We start from the raw sequence: 17,665 nt of genomic DNA on the forward strand, positions 1-17,665 counted from the left end.
AATAACATTGCACAGCAAGTGTAAATTGTCTAGCACACAACCTGATATGTGATAGTAACAGGAATCAGAATATTTCTACCCACTGCGTGGACTAGACATATAAACACTAGCTATAAACACTGCACTTATACCTTTTCTTCGGATACTACATCCACCCATTTCATCTAACTGCAGGTCATTCCGTTTATAGCTAAACTGTTCTAAAATAATGGCACCACTTAACATCTTGAATGAGCTGTTTCTTCACATAATTTGTCTTTTTTCTTGTACACAGGATTCCTTCATAATTATTTATAGGATTTTTCTTGCTCACATTTCACCATAATCTGCTATAGATATTTGCTTTCTAATGGATATTTTCTTTAAAATCCTCCATATCCTTTTACCTTCTGCTCAAATAACTCAAGAAAATATCTACCATCCTTTTGCTTTCTGTCACTTTTTATCCCATTTATAAGTTAAAATTCAAAGCCTAGAGTACAAAGTTTCATTTATTCAAGATAAATAAGCCCTAGGGATTTACTGTACAGTGTAGAGCTTATACTTAATGATACTGAATTGTATATCTTCAATTTGCTAAGAGGGTAGAAGATCTTATATTAAGCATTTTTATCACAAAAAATGAAGCAAATCAGTCAACAGAGAAGGAGGAAACTTTTGGAGGTGATCAATATGTTTATGACATAGATTGTGGTGACCATTTCACTGGTGTATACTAATCTCTAAACTCACTGACTTGTGTGTCTTAATAGTAAAGCTTTTGGTATGCTGATTTATGTTCAATAAAGTGGTATAAGAACTGCAGAATCAGAAAGAGGGCAGATACTGGATTTACAATTGTAAAATATAAAATGCAAAATCACTGTATTTAAAGTAATAAAAGAGCACATTCAAAGCATGAAAAAAGCCCTCCTGCAATTGATAAATGTAATATCATTACATTTGTAATGTAACAGAGCTGGTGATAGAGCTATACAAACCCAAAGGAAACAGACATTTAGAATTACAAAAAATAAAAATAAATAATGCCAATCACTTGATTCCATTAAAAATTCTTCAATCTTTTTTATAACACCCTCTACATTTTCATTGACCTCATCAGTACTCTCTAATAGGAATAGTTCTCTTCTGGTATCAGCTTTCCAGATAAAATATTTATCTTTTTTATTTAGAGGAACATATTTTATTCTCAGAAACTTTAAAACTTCATCGATAAGCCTGGCACATCACTAATATTTACCTGTTAGTGTGCTTTCCCTGATTTTTTAAATGTAATCTAAAGTATATCAACATCATTTACTTTGAGTTCTTGACCATAGTAACCCCCACTTCTACCCTCATCATATGTAATGTAAATTGTGTGGGAAAATATGAGAGACATCATAACAACTTATAAAAAATATTGTTTGTGCTCGGGGAGCAGGGCTTGCTATAAAAGATAATATAGACAAAGGGAAGAAAAATCAATGGTGAAAATATTAGAGAATATGAGTTTCTATGTTAATACAGTTTTTAAAATCAACTGTACACATCAGAGTGACCTATATAGTTAGAAATTCTGTAGACAAATATAAACTGGCATCCTAGTATCTGAAGTGGAATAACTTTCAGGGAAACATTAAGTCAGAGAACCTATAATAATTGAAGCAGCCTTCTCATAAGTAAATAAATAAACAAACAAATAAATAAAATGCCGTTAGGCCAAGAATACAATTGCAATGCCTTCCACATGTTAGTGGCATCGTACTCCCAGTGACTCAGGACTCAAACCTTGCAATCATTGTTATTCCTCACTCTCCCTTGTAATAAGCATTTAGTATCTACGTCCTATTTATTTTATCTCTGCAACATTGCTCCGTTCCGTTTGTAATATATATTATTTCCCTTTAATTTCCCCGTCCTAATTCAGATTTTCAGGACATTTCCTGAGATGATGGAAGCAGACATCTAATCAGTTTCTCTGCTTCAGGTCTTTCTTCTCTTCATTCCTGTGTATACATTTCTTTCAGATTAATATTTCTAGAGCGTAGCCCTCATCATGTCATTATCACACTAAAAAGCCTGTCATGGTTCCTCATTGCTCCAGTGACCATATAATTTGTCATCCAAACTGGAAGACATGTGAGAGTGAGAGAGGCATGATTAATAATCACCCTCAGGCAACAGGTGGGAACCAGAATTCTCCTGCTGGATGGAAAAGTATAGTCATCCTGCCCACAGCCAGGGACCACCCATCATTCCTCACCACCTATTTTTCTATTCAAAATTTCCACATCTTTTTCAGACTAGGTGAATTATTTTATATCCCTACTACTCATGTAGGTTTTCACATCACTGAATTGTGGATTGTTAACTCCAGGTTTTCATGAGAATAAAATGAAAGACTATATAAATACATGAAACACTTCAGGGCACACAATATTACCGTCTGTCTTATTCAATAAATGTCATTAAAAAATAGAGAATATTCTCAATACAGAATGCTGTCAATCAGTGCCATGTAGGAAATTTTACTCCAGGTGACACTATTAAATGATAACTAACTAGTATGTTTTTTAAGTTGAATACGTTTCTGTAGAAATTTTTATCATTTAATTTTACCCTTTATGGTAAATCTAAAATTGGATCAATAATACTGTAATTTTTGGACGCATGCTCACATAATCCCATTCTAACTCATTGGGTTTTTTTGTTGTTACACAACATTGGAATATGCACACACACAATCCTGTTTTGACAATGTTGTATGAATAAAGTAAAAATGAAAATTTTCATTTAAATTAAGTTATATCATCATGTTTTCCTTAAGAATTTAGAATTTGTGTTTCTAAGAGACTATCTTTTAATTAGGTATGATACTTGATGCCCCCTTCATCAAACAGTTACAGACACGTTAAATTATATCTTGATTAGGAAGTTAAAAATAAACACTTGCATACACGAATATCTCTGGCATATGTCAAAAAGGTATTCTGCTATTAATCCTATAATCAATTCATTATTTCCTAAGTAGATTTATTGAAAATTGTCTCCAATGAAATAAATTTGATCTAATTTGAATTGCATTTTCAGTGTGTTATGAATCTGGCCTATATTCAGACATCATTTTCTACAGTTAAAAATCAAATTCGTAAGAGTCTGTTTCCTATATTTTAACTTATTGAATTAAATTTGTGTAGTAGTAAACTGCAGTTTTTCATCTCTCCTTGTTTCCTTACTCATTTGATATAATAGAATAAAAATTACTTCTAGTGTCTTATTTTTCTCTTTTTAATTTTTATATCACTATGCACACATTAATAGGCCATTAATTCACAATGACATAGTTCTATGTTTTTGTAGTAGAGATTGTTTTTTGTATTTTATTTTTGTTTAATTATTTCAATTATTATTTATATTTATGGTTAATAAACTGTAAAATAATAGTTTAAATTTAGTAAAATTTATCACTAGTCATTTGATGAAGGACATTATCCCTCAAATACAACAAAGTAGGAATAAGGTGTATTTTCTATGTATTATTTACTGACTTAAAAAAAAGATTTATTTATTTATTTATTTATTTATTTATTTATTTTATTTATTTATTTATTTATTTGAGACACACACACACACAGTGCAAGCGAGGGCAAGGGAAGAGGGAGAGGAAGAGAAATCCTCAAGAAGACTCCCTGCTGAGTGTGGATCCCACTTGAGGTTTGATCCTGAGATCATGACCTGAGCTGAAACCAGAGTCAGATCCCAACCAATTGAGTCACCCAGGTGCCTTCTTTTTAATGACTTTTTTTAAAAAAAAGTTTTTATTTAAATTCCACTGAGTTAACATGCAGTGTAATATTAGTTGCAGGTGTACAATATGGTAATTCAACACTTCCATACAACACTCAGTGCTCGTCACAAGTGCCTTCCTTAATCCCCATCACCTATTTCCCCTTTATCCCCACCCATCTCCCTTCTGGTAACCATGTTTGTTTTCTATAGTTAAGAGTCTGTTTCTTGGCTTACCATTTTGTTTTCTATAGTTAAGAGTCTTTTCTTGGCTTACCATTTCTTTCTCTTTTTTTTGTTTTGTTGTTGTTGTTGTTGTTTTGTTTTGTTTTGTTTTATTCCATGTGTGAGTGCATATGGGAAAATTTTAAATCCAATCATTGAAGTAACTATAAGAATTAAGCTTACTTGGAGATTAAAGTCACCTGGGATGATTTGCTTGGAATTTCAAATATGGCCAAACTTCCCTAGTGAGGGAATATGTGGTATATACTCTGGCCTCTGTTGTCTCATTCTGGTCACTTAGACCAAATCCCCATCCTTACCCTAATCAAGTATTTCATAGAATTTATAATAACAGTTGCAAGATGTCCTCACTGATCAGTTCAATGTGTAGAAACCAAGTCTCATTCAGACTGTCCCTCTTAGGTTTAGGCCTTCAGTCTAATTCTGGGTGTGCGGCCTGTCTTTGTTGCCTCCATTACAGCTCTGAGGACACTTTGGAAACACCATGATGGTCAACAACAGAAATGTCTTTGTAAATAATTGTGGTATTTGATTCCTTTCTTCAGAGAGCCTAGAATTTAATAAGAACTGTCCAACATTGTGAAGAAAACTGGGCAGCTCCAGGACCACTTCACCTGGCCTTCTCAAGGAAAGGGCATCGTGAAGGGCCTCTTGTAATTCTGTAAAATAATATTTGATGTGTGAGTAACTTTCTAAATGATGGTGACACTTTCTAGGAAAGTATTTTCTTGAAATCCCTTATATAGAAATAAAGGTAATGTTACTAGTTTTCATTACCTCATGTTCAGAAAATAACTGTGGTGGCACTCTATATAGAGACTGAAATAAAGAAAACCAATGTTCTATAGGCAATAATTTGTGCAGACACAGGTGGGTCTTTCTATTTTATTTGATATGATTACTTTAATATTACTACTACTTTATGAAAATGTATTTTTACTTTTGATGCGAACATTTCCAATTATAACAATAAGAAATTTTTGCTATTAGTAGGTAAAGAGAAAGGTATTCATTAAGGATATTTTTTGTTTGTGCTGAAGTGTTCCTAAATCAGCATATGATTCACAACCATTCAATAATAAATAGTAGCTCAAAGCTTCCATTTTGAAAAGAACAGAAGCAATATAAAATCTATTGTTGAGGCTATATTGAAAATTAGCATGAACAGATTTCACTAAGTAATAAAAAAGTGACATTTAATTTTTCATTGGTTTCTTTCACTCTCAATTTTTACACATTAAACAGTATCAATTATATATAGTATATTTATATTATGTAAAATATATAAATACAAATATAAAATACATTACTGAATCCAGAGATATAGATATATAGATAGATAGATAGATAGATAGATAGATAGATAGATGATAGATTACTGAATCAGTTGAAGATTTTATGATACATGCTGATTACCTGAAAAGAAATTAAGATTTTTAAGTAGGCTAATACAAGTTGAGGCATTTAGGGATTTTTTTTTTTTTTTTTTTTTGCTGTCTGAATGTCCAGTCTATTACTAAGCCCATTATTGCACCTTGTCTTTTTTGCTGAAATATTTTATAGGTTTTTTTTTAATTTTTATTTATGATAGTCACAGAGAGAGAGAGAGAGAGAGAGAGAGAGAGAGAGAGAGGCAGAGGAGAAGCAGGCTCCATGCACCGGGAGCCCGACGTGGGACTCGATCCCGGATCTCCAGGATCGCGCCCTGGGCCAAAGGCAGGCACCAAACCGCTGCACCACCCAGGGATCCCCTTTGCTGAAATATTTTAAAAAATATATTTCAATTCATTCCTATGTCTACTATAGAGTACTTTTATTCATTTTGGAGATCTCTTTGATGAATTATTGAAATGTTTACAAATTTTGTGATATATCCATCAAGGTGATTAAACTTTTGAACTGTAAACAAAAAAATCACTTTTGTCTACGTTTTGCTGATGTTAGAATATTCCTATTTTGACATAATGTTTATTTAGAGAGGCACTGTGTCAGTGTAGATACGCATTTGTGTGTGCATGGAGTCACACTCATGACGTTGATGCTTTGGAGTTGTACTGAGTATGAAGGTCATACATTGTATTCAAACATTACCTTTATGTTAGTCCAGACTTTTCTGAAGGCTGGTGTGATCGTTTTAATATCTAATATTCAGAAGCCAACTCTTGACATTTTCTGTCTAATGAGAACAAATACACCCAGGAGAATAGATAAATCATTTATTAAACAAACGTTGAACAAATGCATTCCTTTTTCTAAGCATTATGCTAACCTAAGAAGGTAACATTTTCTTTCAGTCAAATAAAAGAAAAAAGCAATAATAATGCAATATTTTTATGAAATAATAGGAGTGTGCACTTAAACCTAAAAATAACTAAGACTTATTTGTCTTACTTGTGTGTGTGTGTGTGTGTGTGTGTGTGTTTTCTCATCTATCCCTTTTTACAGATGAGGAAGCTGAGGTCAGAGAATATATTTAATATGTCCAAGTTCACACAATGGAGAGCTGAGATTTGGGTCCATACTCCATACACTATATAGACCATTTTAACAAGTGGCAAAGAGAAACATCGGTTAATACTACACATTGTTATGACTGATGGGATATAAGTCCATAGATAATCTCAATTGTGAATGGAGGTAAATTTAAGTTAAATGAATTTAACCACAAAAAAATATGAACTACATAATGTTTTAACCTATAAAGTTAGTGGGATGGGAAAATGTATTTTAAAATTTTTTTTCAAATCTGAGGATGTTTATCTATATCTATCTATATAGAGATATCTATAGATATACATAATTTTCTCTAATTCTTTTTTTTATGATAGTCACAGAGAGAGAGAGAGAGGCAGAGACATAGGCAGAGGGAGAAGCAGGCTCCATGCACCGGGAGCCCGATGTGGGATTCGATCCCGGGTCTCCAGGATCGCGCCCTGGGCCAAAGGCAGGCGCCAAACCGCTGCGCCACCCAGGGATCCCTTTTTCTCTAATTGAGAAACATCTAGATTATCTCATTCCAGAATTGGCACATTATAGTTTGAAGCTCTAAAACAGAAAATACGTGGTAATTTTAAATGTAATCACTCATCACTCTGTACTTAATGGCTATAGTTGTCTCTCCTCCTCCTTCTCCTTTTCACAGTGTGATTAAATATTTTAATTAAACTTTAAATATTAAAATATGATTTAATCCTTGGATATTATGCCATGTTGTATCACATTTTTGTGTGTTGTCAAATTTGACTTGTTATATGGTAAAAAATTCTGTATCTGTGTTTGTGAAAGATCTGTCCTCTTCTTTCCCTATAATGCCTATCCCAGTTTTGAAAAGAGGGTGAAGTTGAATATGAATATGAATGAATTTGTTCAAAGATAATGTTTTCTCATCCTTAATATTACAGAGAAGTAAACATCTGAACCATCTCACACACATTAAGGTTTTAATTGTGGGGAAATATTTTGAATACAAATTCAATTATTGATATAGTACTAATTATATTTTCTATGAGTATTCCTTATTACATTTACCTACTCTGCCTTTTCCGCATTTATCCAAACTTTTTTTACCTCTCATGATAAAATCTTTGGAGATGGCCTAATTCTTCTGTAGCTTCAAATTATGTGTAAAAATAAAATCACAATGAAGTAATAATTTTTGTAACCCCTGATCATGATCTTGACATCTTTAGTATTGGCAACATATTTTCTGGGTATGCTGAAGAACCCTAAGGTGGTTTGGTTTTTTTTTTTTTTTTTAGCATTTCCTTTTCTAAATCATAATTTCTCTTTTTCCCATTTAAGTCATGCATTTCTGGAAGTTAAATAGTCTGTCCAAAAGCAGCAGAAATTTCCTACCAATCTGATAGTGGTTTCTTTGACAAGAGTGATATACAATCATAAATTGGTTGAATCCCTCATTGTTTTTATTTTATTTTTCATTTATCCCAGGGGGCTGGCAATTTCTACTCTTTACTTGTACCACATAGCGTATAATGGGAAACCACTTTGCTTATGTATATATGTATGTATACTCATCCCACAAGAAGAGTAAATAGCTTGTGCTCACAGGCTACACAGGCTGTCACTTCCCCCAGGTGCCAGGAATCTGAGTTTTCAAGAAAAGCTATCCTAGGAGGTAGCAGCTAAATGCTCACTGCCTGGACCTAGTAGTCCACACAGAACTTGCTGAAAAAGCTCTAAGTAGAAGATCTAGTAAAAGGGCTATATCCTGCAACTGTAAATCCTGAGTGCCAGACTGTAGTTCCTAACTGGGGCAGACCCTTCGGTGGGATAACAGAAACATGGAGGAGCTCCCTGTCCTCTTTCTGACCTTCAACTTATTTTTCCAGCAAATATTATCTGTGATCATGTATCATGCTGAATTGAAACCAAGCCAATTTAAACCAAAGGCAAGAAAGTCTTTCACACGTCTGAACCTACTACATTTAAAATGAAACAACTGTTTTTGACTAAATAAAATTTCTGTATATTGTTTTACAACTCACACATAGAAGGCTTTTTAATACTAAAGATGTGTGTTTTGCAGAGAGTTATCAATTATTATGTGAGTGCTTTTGATGACTAAGTTGATTTTTGAGAGGAGAAAACAAAAAATGTAATTATGAATATACACCAACTGTTACACATTTAGAAAAACCTATATGGCCAATGCCTTACATTGAATTTTTGAGTATGAGTAATGTGATTTATTTAATAGTGTATAACCAATTGAAAGATCAATTAAGATTTTAGAGTCAATGCACTCCTGCTTATGGAACTAGAATGTAAGAAAGCTGCCATCCATGTTATCAACATTTTCCAGTTAATTAATCCATAATAGGCAGTTACAGTCTTAGCCTTAGCTCATTTAAAAATAGACCATTCTGGGGGACCTGGGTGGTTCAGTCAACTAAGCGTTTACCTTCAGCTTAGGTCATGATCCCAGGGTCCTGGGATTGAGCTCATCAGGCTCTCTGCTTAGAGGGAGCCTGATTCTCCCTCTCCTTCTGCTGCTCCCCCTGCTTGTGCTTTCTCTCCCAAATAATAAATAAAATCTTAAAAAAATACATATTGTTTTAATTTGTATGAGTTAGATACATACTATTTTTAGTAATATTTGACTGATTCTAACTTATTAAATTATAAAAAACGTATTAAACTTATTAAATTAAAAGCGAAATAATCAAAGAACATATTGTAATTATATTCAGCTCTTGAAATCACTATTCTGCCCTCTAAAGGCACACAAGAACACATATAACATAGTCATCTCATCGAGAGTCTATGAATATCCTGTTTATTAATCCCTACTGGAAAATGTTTATGAAAATGGCATTTTCACCGTATCTTCCATTCTTTTCTGTTGTAGAAATTATAGTCAACACTTGCTTTAAATGATTCTGAGAAGGATGAACTCTAGTTACTAGGGTGTAGTTAAATAATGCGAATCTTATAACAACACGTTCCAATTTTTAGTTACCATTGACCATTACATGTGAGAAACTGAAGTACAAAATTCACTGCCACCTCCTTAGTCCACAAGTCAGCAAGTAAATAATAGATACACAAAATGATCTGTGACCACTTATGTCACTGTTCTTTTGAAGGAACTGCACTCTGTGCATGTTATTCAGTTCATATACTGTCAGCAGGGCATGTAGATATGATGCTTCCTTCTCTTGCAGTGATAAACATATATGACATTTCCCAACATAGATGATAAAAAATGAAACTGGCCAACAAATATGAAAATTCAGCAAAAATAAAAATGATAAATGCCAAAAATAAAAGTTACATCAAACATAAATGGAATTGTAGAAGAAAGAATGGGAATGTTGACAATGGCACTCTTCAGGAGACTCTAGATATGTTGCCAGGTTGACTAAATAAACTTAGTCAAGTAGACATATGGACACAAATGAGGAACATGATTGTGTTGAAAAGATGAAGATGTCCCAAAGGGAGTAAAACTGGCAAAAACTTTACATTAAAGACACTCTAGAAGGTATTGCATGGCTCTGAAAGCATGTAGGATAAAATGTTTGGAAACTGATACAAACATAGCCAAAAAAATAATAAAAAAACATAGAAAGCCATGTGAAAAATAATTCCTTCATAATGTGTTGATTGCAGCCCTATGGAAGACCTTGGTCCAGAGACAGCCACCTAGGATGTGCCCAGATTCCTTTCCCATTGGATTTTGGGATAATAAATATTTGTTATTTGTTGTTTTTTTTTTAGCCTCTAAATTTTGTTCTGATTTGTTGTGCACTGAAAGATACCTAATATATTTGTTATCACTGCATCTTTCCATCTTAAATTATCTCTAGGGTACTGTTAAGTTTGTCTTTCATCCAGTATTTTCCCTTACCCTCTAATTTTTAGTTTACTAATCTTAGATTGGCTTATGTTAATTATATATAGTTGTATATAGTATAATTATTATGTAATATATACTATTCTTTATATTTCATAGTATGTTTTAACTAATTATATATGCAGAAGTAGAATGAAAAAAAAATGAGGCACCTGGGTGGCTCAGTCGAATGAGTGTCCAACCCTTGATTCTGGCTCAGGTTATTGTCTCAGGGTCATGAGATCTAGCCCCTTGTAGGGCTCTGCTCTCAGCCGGGAATCTGCTTGGGATTTTCCCTCCTTCTCTCCCTCTGCCTCTCCCCCACTACACACTCTATCTTTCTCTAAAATAAATAAATCTAAAAAAAAAGGCAAAGACTGTAGATGCTACCCTTGGTAAGTTTTTAAAAAAGAAATATAATACTTTAGTTCTCAATGTTTCTAATGTTTTAAATTAAAATGAACAAAATAAATAATAATTTAGGTTTTTTTTTCATTCTTATTTTAGTCCTAGTACCTAGGTGGCCAATACCTGACCTCTAAGTTATCTGGTTATACAAAATACATTGGGTAATGGGTGCCTGGCTGGCTCAGTCTTTGGAGAATGCCACTCTTGATATCAGATTTGTAGTTGAGCCCCATGTTGGGTGTAGAGATTACTTAAAAATAAAATCTTTATTAAAAAAATACATTGGGGAATCCCTGGGTGGCTCAGTAGTTTAGCACCTGCCTTCAGCTCAGGGTGTGATCCTGGGGTCCTGAGATCGAGTCCTGCATAGGGCTCCCTGCATGGAGCCTGCTTCTCCCTCTGCCTCTCTCTCTCTCTCTCTCTCTCTCTCTCTCTGTATGTGTATGTGTGTGTGTGTGTCTCATGAATAAATAAATAAAAGCTTTAAAAAATACATTGAGTAATGACATAAGTTCTTAATAAATATTTTTAAAATATGGAAAAAGGATAAATCAGAGCTGGTTGACTTAGATAACGAATCAGAAATTGAAAGATAAAAAGGAATGTATTAGGTAAAGTGTCATCCAACTTTAGAAAGAATAAAAGTTCATGCATATTGTGTAAGTGTGACAGGCCCTGGACAAGACAAAAAGCCTGGGAACTGATTCTGAGTGGCGACAATGAGGTTGCTATATGTTACTTCACTGACAGAAAGCAACCATTTGGATTCTTGATTAATAAAGGAGTATTCTAAGATTTGTTATTCAGAAGACAATAAGACTCCATTTTTCTGTCTTAAATCTGAAGTAAAATTAAAGGTAAATTAAATTATGCTTGATGTTTCAATCCTATCTGTATACAATGGGAACCAGCATGCAGTACAGACTTGTTCTCCAAGTCATGTATAAATGTATAGTCATCTGATATGTGAAGTGGTAAAACAGCTGGAGGGGCAACATCATGTAGTGAAAGGAATATAGTTTTATTCTGACTTAAGGTTTCATTTTTTTTCAAATTCTAGGTTTGACACTTCCTACTTGTATTGTCCTATTAGGATAATTATGTGAGGTCTGTAAACCAGATTTTGTTGATGGTGTTTTTTGTTTATGGCATTATATCCCATGCTGGTAACTGATGTATAACCTTTGCTGAAGAAGTACCTGAGAGATTTAGGAACACCAATTTTTACCTTTGGTTTATAAATAAGACTTTGCTCATCTCACAGATGAAGAATGAAAACCTATTTTCAAGCCACGTTCCAAACAATGCTAACCACAGAACTCTGGGGAGTTACGCATGTGTCAGTGCCATTCATTGGTATATATGTATTTTAATGGTAGAATTATTTACACCTCCATTGTTGGAATGAGTGATTTTCCTATTTCTTGCAAAATTATGTCTGCATCCTAGAAATGCTGCAGAGACTGAGTTACATAGCACAGTATCTGCATTTTAGCAAAATAATCATTAAAATTCGGCCAACCACATCCCTAAATGTGTGGAGGTTAAATATCCCCCAATATGACTTAGTATAGTTTGGTTTTTTGAGTTTTTCTAGTTTCATTAATACAACCACGTAATCAAAGGAAAGTGCTGACAAACCTTACCAATAAACTGTCAGACACTAATGTCTTTTTCAAAATGGCTTCCACATTCTTTCAATCCACAGCATCTCCACTGTTACGACCCTGGTGTATTGCCTTCATTACCTCACGCAGGCATCATTACAGTAGACCACAGAAGTAGGACTCCCTTGAGTATTGCTGTTATCCAATTGAACCATACAGCATAGCTACACCAGAATTTCTTAAAAGTAATTTTCCACATATGTAAAATTTTGGGGGGCTGTGTCTGAAATCTTCATTTTTCTGATGTCCATGGATTATATCACCTTTCTTTCCATGTAATTTCTTATGCTCTTTTACTTCACTAGTTCTCTTTGTCAAACCCACTGGGTTACTAATTTCAAGAATTTATATTCAGTTCTGTTAGAATTTATTATAGCTCTATTGGTTATTTTTCAAAATTATCTTATCCTTTTTGATACCTGTTTCTTCCTCCATCATACTTTCAAGACTATCTCTCATATCTTTGAACACATCAAACATTTTTAAAGGGACTTTGGTTTTGTAATTTTAGGTTCATAGTAAATTTGAGAAGAAATTAAAGAGATTTGCCCCTACATTTGCATAGCCTCTTCCAAAATCATAACCCTCAGCTAGAGTGACACTTTGTAAGAACTGATGAACCTACATAATAATACATCATCCTCACCTAGAGTCTATGTTTTACATCACATGGGTGTTGTTTATTCTATGGGTATTATCAAATTTACAGTGACATATATTGACCTTTGTATTATCATAAAGGGTGGTTTCATTGCCCTGAGAATGCTTTGTGCTCTATCTATCCATCCCTCACCCCAAATCCCTGGCAACTATTGATCTTTTAACTGTCTCCACAGTTTAACTTTCCAAGAATGTCACACAGTTGGAATCATACAGTATGTAGCCCTTTTAGATTAGCTTCTTTCACTTACTAAATGCATTTAAAGTTTAATTTCTCTGTGCGTTTTGTGACTTGATAGCTCATCTCTTTTTTGCACGGGTAATATTCCATTGTCTGGATATATTGTGTATATTTTATAGAATATCGATATATAAAATATTTATTTATTTATTTATTTATTTATTTATTTATTTATTTATTTATTTATGATAGTCACAGAGAGAGAGAGAGAGGCAGAGACATAGGCAGAGGGAGAAGCAGGCTCCATGCACCGGGAGCCCGATGTGGGATTCGATCCCGGGTCTCCAGGATCGCGCCCTGGGCCAAAGGCAGGCGCCAAACCGCTGCGCCACCCAGGGATCCCTATAAAATATATTTTATATCTAAAATATACTCTATGTATTTGATCACTGTCATTCAAGTGTTTTTCTCTCCAAGGATATTTTACAGTTTTTGTAGTTTTTGTCTTTTGGGTTTTGTTTTGTTTTTCTTTTTTTGGTGTTGTCCTTGTATATCTATCTCTACCAATTCTTTCAATCCTGTGTTTTAAAAATGTCTAGTTGTGTCATGAGCCTTAGATACTATCAACCTAAGGCCAATTTAAAATTTTTTTTGCCTTCATATTTCTCAGTGTGAGGACTGCCATGAGGTGAGATGATTTTTTTCTTTTCTTTTCTTTTTTTTACTTTTCTTTGTGTTGTTTTGTTGTTCATTTTGTTTATTTGCTTGGTTTCGTTTTCTGCCTACCCACAAACAAAGCAGGGGAGGAAACTACCACCAAGATCTCCCTATGTGCTGTGTAAAGTTACCTAGTACTTCCATTTAAGTTACAAATCTTTATGATATAGGCATACCTCAGAGATACTGAGGCTTTCAAACTACCACAATATGCCAAATATTGCAATATAGTGAGTCAAATTAATTATAGTGATTCAAATTAATTTTTTCATTTCCCAATACATATAAAATTTATGTTAAGCTTTCAGTGAACCTTTTTTCTGGTAGAGGATCTTGCCCCAACGCAGATGGCTGCTGACAGCTGACTAATCAGCGAGGGGGTTGCTGAAAGTCAGGAGAGCTGGGGCAATTTCTTAAAATATGACAATAATGAAATTTGCCACATCGATTGACTCTTTCACAAGGAATTTCTTTGTATCCTGCAATGGTGTTTGATAGCACCATACCCACGGTAGGCCTTCTTTGAAAATTAGATTTGGTCCTCTCAAATGCTACTGCTGTTTTACCAAATAAGTTGTTTGAATGATCCTCACATCTTCACCAGGGGTAGATTCCATCTCAAAAAACACTTTCTTTGCTCAACCGTAAGAAGCAGCTCTTCATCTGTTCAAGTTTGATCATGAGATTGTAGAAATGCAGTCACAATTTGGGCTCCATTCTTTTTTTAAGATTTTATTTATTTATTCTTGAGAGACACACAGAGGGAGGCAGAGAGACAGGCAGAGGAGAAGCAGGCTCCATGTGGGGAGCCCGACGTGGGACTCGATCCCAGGACTCCAGGATCACAACCTGAGCCAAAGGCAGACACTCAACCACTGAGCCACCCAGGTGCCCCATTCAGGCTCCACTTCTAATTCTAGTTCTCTTGCCATTTCCACCCCATCTGTTTTACTTCCTCCACTGAAGGCTTGAACCCCTCCTCAAAGTCATCCATGGAGGTTAAGATCAACTTCTTCCAAACTCTTCTTAAATTGATATTTTGACCTCTTCCTATTAATCACAAATGTTCTTAATGACATCTAGAATAGTGAATCCCTTCCAGAAAGTTTTCAATTTACTTTGCCCAGGTCCATCAGAGGAATCACTACCTGTGGCACCTATAGCTTTATTAAATCTATTTATTAAATAATATTTAAAAGTCAAAATTACTCCTAAATATACAGACTGCAGAATGCATGTCATGGTAGCAGGTATGAAAACAATATTAATCTCATCTCCCATCTCCATCAGAGCTCTTGGGTAACCATGGTCCATAAGCAGTCACATTTTGAAAGGAATCCTTTTTTTTTTTTTTTTGAGCAGTGAATCTCAACGGTGAGATTAAGCTATTCAGTAAACCATGATGTAAACAGATGTGCTGTGAGCCAGGCTTTGTTGCTCCACTGAGAGAACACAGGCAGGGTAGATTTAGCATATTTCTGGAGAGCCGTAGGATTTTCATAATAGTAGATGAGCACTGGCTCCAATCAAACATAACCAGCTGCGGGGCACGTGGTTGACTTAGTTGAGTGTCTGACTCTTGATTTAGGTTCGGTCATGATCTCATGGGTTGTTAGATCGAGCCCAACATGGAGCCCTGGGTCCAGCCCCACGAGGGGCTTAGTGCATGGTGTGTGTGTGGGGGGTGGGGACGGCAGTCTCCTGGTCCCTCTCCCTCTGTCCCTTCTCGCAGTGTAGATGAGTTCTCTGTCTCTCTCTTGCAAATACATAATAAATAAATAAATAAATAAATAAATAAATAAATAAATAAAATCTTTAAAGTAACCAGCTGCTTTAGCCCCTAACAAGAGAGTCAGCCTGCACTTTGAAGCTTTGAAGCCAGCCAGTGAAGCTTTGATAACTGTGAATTATTCAAAGCAGGAAATTTACATTAGTATAATGCTACTATCTAATCCCAAAACATCATTTGACTTCAACAGTTTTTCCAATAATGTCCTTTTTATGTTCTAGGATCCTAGCAAGATATCATGTTCCTTTCTTTCTTGTAGTCTATAACTTTTCCTCTGTCCTTCCTTGATTTTGACACTTTCACATGTTTTTTCAAAGATTTATTTATTTATTTAGAGAGAGAGTACACAAGCAATGGGAGGCACAGAGAGAAAAGAAGAGAATCTCACGCAGACTCCCCAGTGAGCATGGAGCCCCATGCAGGGCTTAACTTCACCACCCTGGGATCATGACCAGAGCCAAAATCAAGAGGTGATTGCTTAACCTGAGCCACCCAGATGTCCCATATTTTCACATTTTTAAAGACTACTTTCTGTTGTATTTTTAAAAGGATTCATTTATTTATTTGAGAGAGAGAATGAGAGAGTGCATGAGTAGTGGGGAGGGGAAAAGGGAGAGAATCTTCAAGCAGACTCTCTGCTGAGCACTGACAAACAGGGCTTAATCTTATTTTATCATGACCAAGTGCTGGATGCTCAATCAACTGAGCCACCTTGTTCAGTTATTTTCATGAATGACCCTTGATCTATGCTTGTCTAATTTTTTCATAACTGAATGAAGTTTATACATATTTTAAAATAATTATACAAAATGAGGTTGTACCATTTCTCTGCATCATATTATGAGATATATGATGTCAGTATATCTTATTAATGATGATGTTAACCTTCACCACTCTGTTAGTGTGGTTTTTGGTATATTTCTCTATTCTAAAGTTACTAGCTTTCCCTGATTGTTTAACATACATTTAGGTGGGATATTCTTTTCTTGTTGTATTTCTTCAATTTATGCTGTATTTGTATTCATAATTGGATTTTGTATGCATATAATTACTAAGGTTTTTGCCTAATGCTGTTTTTTAACTTTCTCTTTTCTTTTGCATATGTAACCTGGAATTCTGTTAGTGAAAGCTGTCTTTCTCTTCATGTATTTATTTAATTAATTATTCATTTATATCAGTATGGGCTGATAGACTTTTACTTGACTCTATGGGTTATAATTCAAAGACACCAACATTTATTAAGTTATTTTGGATAACTCTTATCCAGTTCCACTTTCAGCTGTAAGAAACTCTTTCAGGTTAGCTCCCATGTTTGTTTCCTTGTTTGTTTGTTTGTTTGTTTATTTATTTTGGTTGTTTGTTTTTTTACCAAGTTCACTCTCTTTTCTATTTTTTCCTTAATCCCTTCATCCCTCTTTATTTCCTTCCCCCTTTCTCCCTTTCCCCTTCCTTCCTTCCTTCCTTCCTTCCTTCCTTCCTTCCTTCCTTCCTCCCTTCCTTCCTTCCTTCCTCCTTCCTTCTCTAATACTTCTTGTCACTGTGGTCTCACAAGATGTTCTATGATCATTTTTTAAATTTTTTCTTGCATTTTTGTCTATTCCAGACTTGTAATCAAACACTTCTGCAAGATCTCCAGGTTTCTTTTCTTTTTTTAATAATAGTATTTAGAAATCAAGCAAGGGCCTTAAACATGAATTTCATTGTATGCAGGCATTACTTTCAGGTCCTCTCAGTGTTCAAGCTAGGAAATACACACACACACACACACACACACACACACACACTATGGCACACCACATATACACACTTCTTTATTTCTGTACTTGTATAAGTACCCACTCTATACTCACATTTAAATCCATACTTATATCTAT

Source organism: Nyctereutes procyonoides, unplaced genomic scaffold (genome assembly GCF_905146905.1).
Source record: "Nyctereutes procyonoides isolate TBG_1078 unplaced genomic scaffold, NYPRO_anot_genome, whole genome shotgun sequence".
In the NCBI taxonomy this organism is placed as follows: domain Eukaryota; kingdom Metazoa; phylum Chordata; class Mammalia; order Carnivora; family Canidae; genus Nyctereutes; species Nyctereutes procyonoides.